The sequence below is a fragment of the Diadema antillarum genome, unplaced genomic scaffold (genome assembly GCF_040938485.1).
Source record: "Diadema antillarum isolate AM-2024a unplaced genomic scaffold, OU_Dant_1.0 seq00001296_RagTag, whole genome shotgun sequence".
Lineage (NCBI taxonomy): Eukaryota > Metazoa > Echinodermata > Echinoidea > Diadematoida > Diadematidae > Diadema > Diadema antillarum.
Window position 1 is genome coordinate 269010 of NW_027272075.1, and position 15315 is coordinate 284324.

General features: G+C 34.6%; 1 long non-coding RNA gene across 1 annotated transcript; it reads right to left on the reverse strand.

Moving 5' to 3' along the window:
- Positions 1-11985: 11985 nt before the first annotated feature.
- On the reverse strand, positions 11986-14043 carry LOC139708051 (uncharacterized). Its single transcript, XR_011709322.1, has 3 exons — positions 13966-14043; positions 12751-12817; positions 11986-12201 (listed from the first exon to the last, which is right to left on the reverse strand). It is a non-coding gene; the product is annotated as an uncharacterized lncRNA (long non-coding RNA).
- Between the last annotated feature and the right edge of the window lie 1272 nt (positions 14044-15315).

The window sequence follows — 15315 nt, forward strand, 5'->3', positions numbered from 1 at the left end:
CTCAGCTGTAGAATGATTTTAGTAGACTTTTGGCCAAAAAGCTTTCCTTATGCATACAGTGTTGTAATTAATATACTGTCTTATGCGTGCGTCGATACGTGTGTGTATAATGATCATGTGTGAGTGTGTATGTTGAGGTCAAGTACATAGAACCCTTGAAATTATTGTTGAAATGCCCATCTTCTTAGCCCTCATCCACATTATCTGCGCCTTAAGGCCTTACGTTCATCAGTTGTCTAAAATTCATAATCACCATAACAATTCAGGAGAGGCATGTGAATTCACTTTGAAAAGGGTATGCCTACATGCTCATACTCTTTTTGGACACGTAAACATACACTTTTTTTTTTGTTTTCAGTGATCTTTTTATTAATTCCATTTCCTTTGAAAATATAACAATTCCAAAAAAAAAAATACTTAAATTCTACATAACATCTGTCATAAATGTTCGTACATGTATGAGACATAATCCATAATCCATAAGACAAGAATAATCATTCAATTCATTATAAGGCAGAAATCAAACAGAAGAAAGAAAATAGAATGAATTATCCGATCATTCCTTTTCAACTACAAAAAAAAAAATCATATGCAATTGTAGGCAAAACAGAAGATGAAATTTATTAAAAGAACAATAACAACAAGAACAATAACAACAACAACAAGAACAACAACAACAACAAAAAACCACCCTCACTCCCACCTTTCCACCATACCCAACCCTCAACCACTCATAACTTTAACCCCCCCCCCACAAAAAAGTCCCTCTCATCTCCAAACCACCTCCCCGCCCTCTACACCACATCCACCTCCTTACCCGAGACAGACACACTCCCTCTCATCCACGCACCCATTCACACACCCACCCTGCACACACATCCACTTAATACACACACATCCACTTAAACACACATCCACCCCCCCCCTGCACACACATTCACTTAACACAACACACAATTATTTCTGCTCGTATTCAGAACATAAATGATTATACTAATTATGCTTATGATTATGCTACATACACATAATACATGCCTGCACATACACATATACACATAATATACATGTCCACATACCTGCAAATATATTTTATATACACAATACTTATCTTTGAACTAAAAAATGTTAAGAAAAAAAACATCAGTGATCAAACACACACAAAAGGGGAGAAGTACGAGTGCATAAATAAACTAGTCCTTTACAAATTATTTAAACATTCCCTTTTCAGCAAATGTAAACCCGATTTATATCTTCTAATGCAATATCATTATCTTCCTTTCGACATATCATTAATGTCTTTTTTAATTCTGCCAATGTCGGTGTTATTAACTGTGACCTCGCTTTATATAACATATATCTAACTATAAGAATAAGAGTGTTGTACAATTTGATTCTGTGAGAAATCCTTCTAAACCAATATGTATATCCCGCCAAACTAAATTACGTAACTCTTCTAACTGAAAATACTCAATGAAATCATGCCATAAAGATTTAACATTTTCACAGATCCAAAATAAATGCGAGTAAGTTTCAGAGCTTTTTCCACAAAAGGAACATAAATTATCAGCCACAAAACCAAATTTTAGAAGCTGTTCCTGTTCCTTTGGGCCTTATAGAAATATCTCTCATACTTTTATCAGCGAAAACAAATTTTTTGGTGTCCATCCCTGATTTCTAAACAATAAGACTGCTTTGAAAGAGACACGAAATGTGAATAAATCTTCCTGGATTGTATCTTTTTTAAAATCTGTAATTTGTCCAAAAAACTTTAAAGGTATATTAAAATCATTCACCTCTACTTCATACCAATTGCATAAAATTCCATCATATTTCCCACTTTTCGAAATGGACTCACAAAGACTCCATATGTAAGCAATATTTTCACTTTGTAAACCTAAACTTTGAAGATCAGTAATTGGTCTTATGGATTGTTTATCAAATAATTGTTCTAAATGATAAACATTCCGCACATATAAATCTGCATTAAATGCCATTTTCCCTCTCAATTTGAAAAAAAAAAAACTTTATTATCAAATATAATTGGATTAATTTTCCCGTCTTCAAAACTTCTGCAGTTATATAGATCTTTCCAGGCAGCTAACATTTCTAAATAAAACAATGGTGAAAGTTGTTTGGTCTCATAATTGCAAAGAAATAAAATTCTACCTCCTACTGCTTCAAAACTGTGATCAAAGTATACTTTCCAACTCATATTTCGTTCTCCATACAAAAGTCTTTTTACCCACATCACCCAACATCACAAACAATTCAAAATTCATCATTCTCAATCCACCGTCCTTGTTATCCTGATACATACTGGCTCGTTTGATGCGATCCTTGTCCTTCCATACAAAATCAAAACAACTTTTTTTAATTTCATCAAATAGCCATTTTGGAACAACAGAGGATGATGCCACATAAATCACTTTAGATAAAGCATAAGTTTTAAGTAGATGAATTTTCCCCATAATGGTGAGATCTCTTTGCTTCCACCATCCCAAAAGTCTTTTAATTTTACTTAATATTTCTTTATAATTAACTTCCTCCATTCTCTTCCTTTCTGAAGCAAATGTAATCCCTAAAATCTTAATTTCTGTAACTATACTTCCAAACTGAAATTGTGCTACATTCTCTTCATCCTTACCAATAACCAAAACCTTCGTTTTATTCATATTAAACTTTAAACCACTGACTTCCGAAAAAACCTGAAATAAATTTTGTAATAACCTAACTGACTCTTTATCTCTTATAAAAATTGTCATATCATCAGCAAACAGTATCTGCTTTACTTCAAAATCACCAATATCAATCCCTCTCAAGGTAGTCTCATTTCTCAAAGCATTTGCCAAAATTTCGATGACTACTAAAAATAAATAAGGTGATAATGGGTCATCCTGACGCACACCCCGTTCTATTCTAAAATATCCGGTTGAAAACCCCTTATTCATTACACAGCTGCTAATATCAGTATAACATGTCTTTATCCAAGAACAAAAAGAAGGGCCAAATCCAAAACTTTTCAAGACGGTTAATAAAAAAGAATGAGATACCGAGTCAAAGGCCTTCTCAAAATCAACAGCTATTAAATAACAACCTATATTATATGACACACAGTGAAAAATCATATCGTCTATTAATCGAATTGCTTCCCCAATATTTCTGTTTTCCATGTATCCCACGTGATCCATGTGTATTATCTCACTCAAAACTTGTTTCATTCTCTTCGCCAAAACCTTTGAAAGAATCTTATAGTCCACATTCAAAGGTGTAATCGGTCTATAATTCTTAATGTAAAGAGGATCTTTACCATCTTTTTCTATTAATGTAATGGTCCCTTGCTTTTGTGATACTGATAAATTACCCCTATCATACGCTTCATTCAATGCTTCAACAAAGTGCCTGCCTAAATATGGCCAAAAATGATATAAAATTCAACCGAAAGCCCATCATTACCTGGAGCTTTATTATTTTTCATTTCTTTTAAAACCTCATAACATTCATCTATAATAATCTTTCCTTCACAAAATTGTTGACTTTCCTCACTTAACTTTGGAATACTTTTAAGAAAAAAACGTTCATTTAAAACATTTTTTACTGCACCCCTCTTCTTTGCATGTAATGTTTCATACGAATTTCGAATTAACTTCAAAATTTCATTTCTATCTTTTATAACAGAATTATCTTCACTATATAATTCATATATTACAGTTTCTTTCTATTTGATTTTAATAATTGTTCAAAATATTATTTATTCTTTTCCCCGTCCTCATACCAAGCTGCTCGTGATCTAACTTTGAGTCCTTCCAATGATTTTCATATAATTCACTTTTTTTTTCTTTTCAACATATTGTGTATCTGTTTCTTAAAAAGTAGCAGCATTTGTGACCCTGCACCTCGAAACAAACAAAAAGTCGCCAGACATGAATTTTTAGTTAAGACCATATTCTGAAAGAGCAGACTTTAAGCTTTAAAATGATGTATAACTCAAATCAAATGGACTCTCCTAACCTATCTAAATATTGGAAAGAAAGCACAAACTCAGGAAAAGTGTGAACTGAAAAAAGTACAGTGTCTATATTCAAGCTCTTAATCTTTACCAAACCTGCTGGCTGTGCGATGAATGGGACGAAAAACAGGAAGTTAACCACCAGAGTAACAACAATGAAGGGATTATCAGATTAAACTGAAATTAAGCATGCCTCATTAACACATTCTGTCCATAATCATTGCCAACTTTCAAAGTAGTGGCATCAGCCCTTCAAAAGTTATTAGAGTTGAAAGTGAAGAGGGTGGACAAGGTTTTTCAGAAATTAAAAAGGGATTCTAAAGACACACCTAATCACACTATTCTACCAAAAATGTTCGAGATAAACTGCTAAAAAAACAACTTTCCTGCCCGTTTTATGATACCAAATTTTAGCATAATGTAAAAGAAGACCCGCTATTTCAGAAAATATGAAAAAGTCAAGTTCGGCTAGGTTGACCCATTTCACTTATTTTCAGTCCTCACGCAAAATCAGTGTGTGCGAATTTATGTTCGTTTTGAGGTGCACGGTCACATTTAATAAATCTTGCTCTAAAATTTTTAATTCCTTTTCTAGCTTTTCAATATTCATTAGCCTTTCCTTTACTTTTACTTTCGAATATTTTCTTGCATATTCACTCATTTTCATATTCAAATAATCCAAAAAAATAATTTATCATTATATGCATCTTCCCACGTTTCCATAATACTTTGTATTTCCGTTATCATTCCTTCTACAAAATCTTTATCATTACACAAACTGTTATTAAATTTCCAATACGATTTGCCCCTACAGTTATAACTTTCCGGAACAAATTGTAATTCTTATCTAATACCTGAAAGATCAGGAGTAATAGATGTCAAAATTTCACAATTTCTTACTACATGTAATCGCACCATGTGGTCTGATATGAACCAATAATCTAAACGAGTTTGTACTAAAAGGTTTAACTGTTTGAAAGTAAATTGCTTACTGTCCGGGTTTCTTTTCCTCCATATATCTAATAAACTATATTTCTTAAGAAAAAAAAAATCCAAATTATCTATAAATTTACTTTTTGAGGGTGTTTTAGGCCTTATATAATCCAAAGTTTCACTCAAAATTGCTTTAAGATCTCCTTCTAGAATAAGAGAACATTCACAAGAACAAAAATCTGATATAAGTGGATCTATCTTTCCCAGAAATTCAGTTTGTTCCCATGTTTTATCTCTTGCTGGAAAATAAACAATACCTAATAACAACTGAGAGTCAAAAATGTTTCCTTTTAAAAAAATATAACGACCCATATCATCAACTTTTATTTGATCAACTTTAATATTACCACCAGGAGCTATTAAAATTAGAACGCCTCTGCTGTGACTTGAGCCGTGACTAAAAAACATTTCCCTCCCCAATCTCGTTTCCACAAATCTTCGATATCGGGTGAACTATACGTTTCTTGCAACAATACAACATCCCCTCCTTTACTTTTAGCCCATTCAAAAATTCTGTTTCTTTTTTTTCCTGTTCCGTAACCCTCTAACATTTACAGAAATTAAAGTTAAACCCGCCACAGACAGACAGACACACAGACACACACACACACACACACACACACATGTAAACAAGCACACACGATTCCACACAAACTTGTATCAGCGACGAAGAACGCCGTATTTTCTCCTCCAGAGGATGAGCTCGCCCCCCCCCCCTCCCCCTCCTTCTCCTCTTCATCATTGTCAGGATAATACATTCATCATTTGAAATGATTACCATATTCGACAACTGTAGCATGTCTCAAGCAGAAAAAAAAACGCACACATGCAGTATGCGTGGACTTAAAAATAAAAGCTATCAAGCAAATAAACAATTAAATATACATGTACTCAACAAGCAGATTTCAAATGTAACATCTGGCTTCACGGTGAAGAGTGGAATGTAATCGAAATTGTCCTACATACTGGGTAAGAAATTATTTTTGCATGAATTCAAGGAGAAGTTAAATGCAGTTCTCCACTTTTTTGTGTGACACGGTAACACATGGAATTCACGTCGTTATGGTAACTGACAAAATGTAAGTCAGTGCTATGTATCATTTCTAGCTCTCATAAAGTTAGGAAAATTGCGTTAGCACTCCTTTATGACAGCCTTTGCCATGCATGACACTTACAGTATAGTCTTGTTACTTTCGCAGGATTCTGAAAAAGTTACAGAGCGATGTTTGCATTCGGTTCACGCCTAAGATACTAATTGCTATCTACGCTCTTGTGTTATTTCAGCAATCAAAAATTCTGAATCTCTTGTGGAGAGTGGAATCTATTGGAATTTGTCCTACCGATCACACACTATGTCAGAAATAATTTTTGCATGTATTCAATAAGAAGTTAAATGAAATTCTCCTGTTTTAGCGTTCCAAAGGAACGTGTTTCTTTCTTTCATTAAAAAGAATGCTTCATCGCTTGTGGTTAAGATTACGTTTCTTTCCACCCCCCCCCCCCCTTCCCCTGCCAGTTCCTCCTGGCTCTGCCGCAGGTCGTTTCATTATATCTGGTTAATATGAAATGCTGATACCGGTAATAACACTTTTCGCTATGAATCTAGTAATAATTACAGCTGCTATGCGTTGTCGTCATTGTAACCATCGATAATATTGCCATTACAACCATCAATATTACTTTTTAGTCTTGTCCTTACGTATTAATCATTCTATGTCTTAATCTTATCGTCGTAACTGTTATAATCATCAAAAATGTGAGGGTGTCTGAAGATAGGCTATAGAAAGTATGTGATCCCTTAGGTCACTCAAAATTAGTTAAATAGATTGAATAGTTGAAGAATGGAACCCGAGTTTAGCCCAGCCGTGGATTGAGATAGTTAAGCCGTGAAGCTTGTTTATTCGATCTGTGAATAGATCAAAACCGTAAAACAAAGAAACTATTAGCGTCTTGTTGCTAATACACATGCAGTAACTTGGACATGTGAATCACATGTAATACTCAGGCATGCCTTGTACACTGAACTTGGACTTCTGAATCACATGTACATTATTCATGCACGTCTTGTACATTATACACTTGTATATGATTAAATCTTTACATTGCCTGACATGCATATGATATAGACTCAAAGACTTCTCTTATTGTCACTGTCTCTTATTACCTTCATAGTATATTGTACGTGTATTGTACATGTACACTTCACCTGGATTTATACCTGTCACATATTGAAAAGCAACTAATAAACCATCATGTTTCTGTTACATACATACATTGTGGGGAGTATCAATTGAACATGCACATTGAATGCTTGGAATTTACTACGACACTTGTATGCTAGATGTATGCTAGATGTATGTAGGAATTTGCTACAACACTTGCATGCCAAAATTACAGATTCTTTCTGTCTTACTGAAAGAACAGCTTTGTATAATATATAATACACTGGCTCATTGTGCTCATTTACTTTGTACACATGCAGATTAATCTGAGCACTTTATTTGGCACTCTTGCACTGTACTTAGTTGTATTGTGCATATCCTGTCTAATTTGTACTTCTGCACAAACATGTAATTTTGTACAAATACAACACGTGTTAACACCCTTTAACTCTCAGTGACTTTGCTTCATACACTTGCAGTCACAAATCATACGGATATGAAACATAACTTACATTATGTATAAGTCAAACTACCTGTACTTATTCTTCTGTCAAACATCACTTGCATCTACACTCTGATTGTACTGTAGACACTCATAATCTCACTTTGAGCCCAGTAAATGATGCTGAATATACTCAATGTAACACCTTAAAACAAATCTACAACCTGCATTTCTGTATTCGCTTAGCACTATTGTTACCTCCATACCATGGATTCTACTCAGGAAATGCAAATTAAACCTTACAGTACACCACTGAGTAGATTCTTACACTTGAGATTCCACTTTAGGCGCTACAAACACTGTACGAACTGCTGTCATTTAACACAGTTCTATAATTACCTTGCAATTTGTCTTGCAATACAAACACCCACACTGATGCATGTCGATAAATCATACACAAAGAACCTATTAACGTGTGGTGACCTTTTCCCACTATCAACTCTATTCACCAACAGCTTTGTCTCTTTAAACCATTATCGACATTTATATAACTCTCTAAATCTGTCTTAATGTCAATTTCTGTCACAACTGTATCTTCACACAACCACCACATCAGGTTGATGAAATGACATTACACATACATGTAGTTCATAAATTCCCGGCATTACATGCCTTGACATGAACGTGCATTACATGAACATGCACTACTGTTCACGTGCAATACCTGTATAACCATGTACGTACATTGTACCACGTTGCAACTCACCAGTACGCATGCAACAAATTCAACACTGTAACTGAGTTCAAATGAGTTCATAAGTTCGCTCAAGCATACACTTATTTGCTTTCTTTCAGTTTTTAATGTTCATTTCACATTTTCCGGTATTTACTTACTCCTGTAGCGGGACTAAACTTGACTTGCATGAGTCTTCTGCAGAAACGGACGAGTCAGCATTCGCATCCCATGACGCGACCAGTCTTCACGTTGGAACGGTCAGCTGCTAACTAACTGAATGGCACAATTAGAACTGCGCGAAACGTGACAAATGACAACTTTCACTCACTGCGCATGTCGTCTATGGTGTCTTCAAATTACCAATGACGCAAATTTTCCTAACCAGAATCAAAACCGCTTCGCTCCGCGAAACATAGATAGTTTTACTGGCCACACAATCTGCTTTATGGTTATACCCTTTATTATGTATCCACCTTAAATGTGACAAAAAATATAGATAATATTATGATACATATATATTTTTGGAAAATGCTAAAATAGACCCTTTGTTGTGAGTAGACATCAGTTATATAATAAATCAAATCAAGCATCATACTGGCTGATAGACCAATATGTTTGGTGTTTGTATGAAACAAGTTCATTCCAAATACTGGTCAGTTCAGGAATCATAGATAGTGACTGAAACATGTGCAATGCCTATTAGGCATGCATTATACTTAATTTATGTAAGCTTTAGTCTACCATAGAGTGTGATGCATGACTTCATGTGTAATTTCCACGGTTTTGAATGACAACTAAATCATAAACATTAACTACATTGTTCTGTATAATAACATGGTATGTGACACCCTGAAAGTGTAATATCTTTTTTTTGGGGGGGGGGAGGGGGAGGTAGACGAAATATCTCTTTAATGAGGGGTTGACAAAAATTTTGATATGAAAGAGAATACAAGAACAACATGTAAATGCTCTCAACATGCATGCTATTGTTAAAGAAAGAAATTAAGCTAGCATAACTTTCAGCTGGTAATTTCATGTTTCAATGTTGTGTGTATATGTCCAGGGTTAATGACAATCATACTATGATGTGCTGTTTGCAGTAGATGTGACATCATCGGTTGAGTTTTGTTTGTGTTGGGCTGGGGAACTGAAGATGAAGTATCTCCAGAAATAAGGAGTTGACAAAAGTGCTGAAGGAATAAAGGGACCACAAGACGGCCGTAATAAGGCAAAACAACGTAACTCAGAATATCATGTTCTGAGAAAAACGAGTTTGAAAATGCAATTGGTTCCCATTTTTGCGTCATACAAGTAAAACACATTTGAAGCAGCGAAGTTTCTAAGGCATTAATAAAGATTATCTCGGGAAAATTTCAGAAAAATAGGACTTCCCGTTTTAGAGTAATTGCAATGTTTAGAATAGATACAGCACTTTACCGAATCACAACACTGTGCTGATGAGTAATTCTAGTTTGCCAAAAGAGCGTATCCTCACTTACGTTGTGCGAGAATCCTCACGCGGCAACATATCAATTAGGCAAAAGAACGTATCCTGACTTACGGCGCGTAAGCATTCTCCCGCGAAGCCACTTCAGTATGCCAAAAGAACGTATCTTGACTTACAAATATCTGCGCCTCAACCCTTTCATCAATGTAATTAGGCAGAATGACGTATCCCGACTCAATGGCAACAATCTCTATCATTTATTTACTTTGACAATTTTGTTAACTGGATGATAAAAGTCCCGTAATATGTTTTTAAATATAAGAATAGTAAAACACAGTGCAATCGAACATTTTCATTTTTTTTTCCTGGAAACTTATCGAGTATATACTAAAATGTAATTAGTTGTTATCTACCAATTACCGTAAATTTTTGTTTTACTTCATTTGCATATACAGTTTACAGTTTACTGAGATGTCCCTTTTTTATTATCTTTAAGTGTATTTTTTTTTAATCCCTTGATGTAATATTTTTCATTGGGAACATAATTATATTTGGTTTATCATTCATTTTGATTTAACAAAAACATGGATTTGGATTAACATTCACAACTAAACTACGAGTTTGGGTAAAGTCTGTAAAATGGATTTCATTACACTTCTTATGCCATGTGATACAATTAAGATGAACTTGAAATATGTATAATCTTTAGCATGACAATGCATGAGTGGCAGCTATTATGACTGTATGAGAACTGGCAAAAAAAAATAAAATGGGTATAAAAAAGAATTGTATAGACATCTGTACATACACTTCGTTTCAAAGACACATACACGCATTTAATGTGTTAATATTGAGACTCCTATCTTATTTTCTATCTTTTCTTTTATTTATTTAACGATTTCCATTGAGATGAAAGGATTTGAACAGAAAGAATGATATTGTGTACTTTGTTTATCGCTATAAGTTGTTAATGTTTGGTTGATTGCATGAATTGTATCCGTAAGGTAAAAACTTCTAATGATAATATGGCTCAATTCTTTGAACAACAACAATAATAACAATGATTTATCAGGTAATTATGAATCCAGGTTTTAATGTTGTTAGGTGTAACTTGACCACACACACACACACACACACACACATGCACACACACAACCAAGCAAGTACAAAAACACACAAAACACACACACACACACACACCGCAGACTTGTCATAGGTGCAAACATTCTCTCAGTAGAATAACTTTGAGATAGACATGACAGAAACGTAGATGCAGAGACTAATTTACATCTTCTGAAAGGTTTATAGGGAAAAATGTGTGTACATCTGTTTCTCAAAGACAACAGCATTACATAAATCATTCGATTATTTGCAAGTCTTAAAAATATGAAATAGATATCTACACTTTCTTTTTACAATTAAAGACAGAGTTTGATATGCCATTATGCTTTTATCACATTGAAAGCAAATCAGCAGTAACTAAACATTATCATGATGGTAAATAAGAAATAGAAAAAAAATGTAATGTACTTCCCGAGTAAAGTAGCTTACATACGTACCACAGTTGAACAAAATCCTGGGAACAAAATTTTCAATTTCAATAGAACAGAACATAATTGTGTTTTCTTTTTTTTTTCTGGAGATTAGCTATACTATTACAATATCAGACCTTCGCATCAATTTTTACCTTGGAAGATCAGAACATCTACAAATTACAAATTATAAATAGCACACATAACATTTTAAATCCTTACTGTTGTTGAAGAGTAGTAAGAAGTCAATACTTGGGTAAATAACAATTATTAGGCAGCTGAAACGAAGGGAAAATTTGCAACAGTATTCACTTTAAACATATTTCAATAAACGTCTTATCACAACAGCGATTTGCTGTGCTGCAATACATCTGCGTTGTCTGAGAGCTCCCGGAGGGATTAGGCTCAAAATAAATCAAAATTATGCAGGAAATAAGATTTCTATTTCCCTGGTTTTCTGAAATATGTTGACATGTTTCAATCGACATGATATTGATTTTGAGGGAAAGCATTTACAACAATATTTGATATGAACAAGTGATAGTTTTACCTAAGTTGATAGTCATCATTTCAAAGGGCAATGAGCCCTCATCATATTTTTTTTTTTTCGAAATAGAATCTTTAGTTTCAAATCAATAAAAAAAATCTTTCTTGTGCCTTCATAACGTGAAAATAGTCATTAACACTTCACAGTTGAGTTTTTCGAGTTCTTAATTTAACTGTGAAAAATTTACCTGATCCTATTTAAACAATCCGAGTGTTATTATTTTTCTTCTAGAGTTGAATCCACTCCATCTTTCATGAGATTCTGACGGGCGTCCACAGCTGTTCTGAAATTTGTCCAGTTGCTCTTTTCTCTGCTTTTGAACTGCTCGGTAGACCACTGCAGGAAAATGTAAAAGAAACGGAGGAGAATAATTAACACAAAATAAGGCACTCTGCATTTTCCATAAAAGACAGCTAGTGAATGTCAACTCTGCTTTAGTTATATTATGTGATTAAATTCTTCATGAGACATGGTTGTGTGTAACAAATCCTCTCTCACAGACCCCCCCCCCCTCTAAAAAAGGCAAAGAAAATGAGAATGAGTATTTATGAAACACACTCACAATATTTATTATTCAACATCATACAAATAATCCCTAGAGGATGTACAAGGCTGTGTGTTTGTTTTGAGAGAGAATGGTGATTATTTCATCAGTTTTCATTTAATATTATCATTTTTTTATCGCTAAGGAATGAACTGTGAAATGTGGTATTCTCAAATTATCAGAAAGTCATCATCATGGATTCTGCCTTCTTTTCTTTTTTTTTAATAATTTGTCCAAATGCCGGCTTGTGTCGCAGTGATAATGACAAAGGTTGGGTTCATTTCTTCCCCCATCTTCTACTTTTTTTTGTATGAATTAATAGGTGATTATTCAACTTGTACCTTTTATTGACCTTGATACACTGCATTCCTTTTCTGTGCTGGTTTAGGCTGGCGGTTGCTGTGGACACTGAAAAAAGAGACAAGGAAATAATATGTATTTCAACACGAATGTTAATATCATCTAAAGTAGACGACTGGATCTTAATATTTGAACTTTCCATAGTATTTAAAACCACCTAACTTAAGAATAAATGTTTGAATTCCATGAGCTTTTGCCATCAACATTTCTATGGGGGAGGGGTGGAACTTATAGCATGTATAGGATCTACCATGGCTACAATGCATCATATTGTATCGAAATGAAAAAAAAATGTTTTAAAGAATATGTACAGCTGACTAAAGTTGCACAAAGAATTTAAAAAAAAATTAAGTCAGGCCTCCATAATGAGCAGGTACAAAGTACCATTAAATATTACTTTATTTGTGAGGCTAATTTTAGTGGGTAGATTCCTGTATGTATGAAAACGCCACAATCACATTCTTCATCCTTTCAAGGAATAACAAACAAGATCTAAGACTACTTGTGATTAACCAAAGATGTATACCAAACATTATCTTTTGTCCTTACTTTTCTTGCCAAAGTAATGATGTTAATGACATTATTAGAACATATCGTCTGCCATCAGTTCATGTTGCCACTGAAGACTAAATGGAATTCATCAGTATCAAGCTTTATCGTCATTAGCTTGAAGTCGAGTCTACTGTTTACTATAAAGCTGTTACTTTTTTATACTTTTAGACGAAAACTGAATTTGAGGTAGACGACGTCAAGTCGAATGATGTCAATGATCATAACAATATACTGGGGTCCACTTAATTTATTTGCGCATAGGTAAATTTCTTTTGAGAGTCACTACTTGATCTACTAGACCACTAGTATAGTGCGAGTATCCTACATTTACATAGTCCTTATTACATTAGAACCACAACCACAACCACACCAATGAGCCACGTTTTGCCAAGCCCACCGAAAGGAAAGGCTGTCATACTCATAGCTCTAAGTTTGCTCTTTATGTTCATAGCTTGCTGTGATTTTGTTTATTTTCTTTTTACTCATCGTTTTCTTAAATAATAGTGAAAACTATCATCAAATTACTGGACCGTACTAGCATAGCGTACTGTCGTCCACTCTGTACAGCCCAATCGCCGTACTTCGCACGGCATCTGCTCGGGCTAGATCAAACTAGACCTGACAAAAAAATAAATAAAACTTACCGGTGTTACCGCTAATTTTCTTTGTGGTGGCATTAACTGGTCAGGAGAATGTCCATTCCATGGCTGCAAAACAGAACAACGGGCATGACTTTATGGTTCACACTGCAGCTAAGCTTGCCTGCCAGTCAACCAGAGAGTACTCTGCTGCACCCAGCTGCTGCCAGCTGTTGTCGAGACCGGCGCGGCAGCAGCGGCGGCACTACATTCACTGCCGCGGCTGAAATGGATCTGCAGCACGTAGCCGTAGGTATTACACATAGAGTTATGCAGCGTAGCGTGTGTTGTGATGGCCACGATGTTGATACGTTGTTTTGCCGTCCTGACTGTAGCGCGTATGGCCCTGATTTTATACAGCAAAGCGCTGTATGATGACATACGTTCTTTTGGCGTCGCAATTTCTTTCTTTTTCCTTGAGAAACCACCATGAAAAAACAGTGTATGTAAAGATACGTTCATTTGCCGTAACAGCGAAAATGCTTTCTTTGTCATTTTTATACGTATCTCAGGTTACGTTGTTTTGCCTAGCTGGAAACGGCAAAGTTGTGAAAAAAGTGTGTGAGATACGCTTTTTATCTCTGAAATGGTAAACATTTGAGAATTGAGACATTCACCATTAAAAAGAACGCATTTTATTTAGGAGCCATATGCTCATAACTCAAAATGTCCAAATTTTGAGTTACGTTCCTTTGCCTTATCACGGCCGAAGACCAAGTTAATGCTCTCAGCCTATATGCTATATAACAAGAGAGCTATTTCAGTAAGCTGATGAATTCATGTTTTTAACTTGGTGTGTAGGCCTAATGGCCACTGTCAATGGCAGTGTTTGCAGTATGTCCACCATTTGTGTGGGTATGGGAACTATCACAAATAAAAAAGTACAATGTATCTCCAGAAATAAGTTGACCAAAAAAAAAAAGTGCTGAAGAAATAGAGAGAACACAAGATAAAAGTAAATGCTCTTAGCCTGTTTATTTTCATTACAGAAAGTTAGCATTCTATTTTGAAACGTGTTACTAGCATTTGATGTTTCAAGGAAGTTCAGCAATATACATGTATATAATCTATATAGAACACCTGTATGTTCATCACTCCTATTAATATGCAGATATTTGTCCAAAACTATGAGGTCACATGCACTACTGATAGATATCATTTCCAAAACCATTAAGCTCCATTTCTTAATGTAATGTTGCAGTTATTCTGATTTGGAATTTATTAGAGTCAAATAAAGGAAATGTTGCCATGGATGCTGTAATCCTTGCCTATTTCATGCATCGTAGGGTGGTTTATATCAGCCAAATACACAACAAGTATTTAGTTTGAGGTTTTCAAAAGAATCTTATATTATAT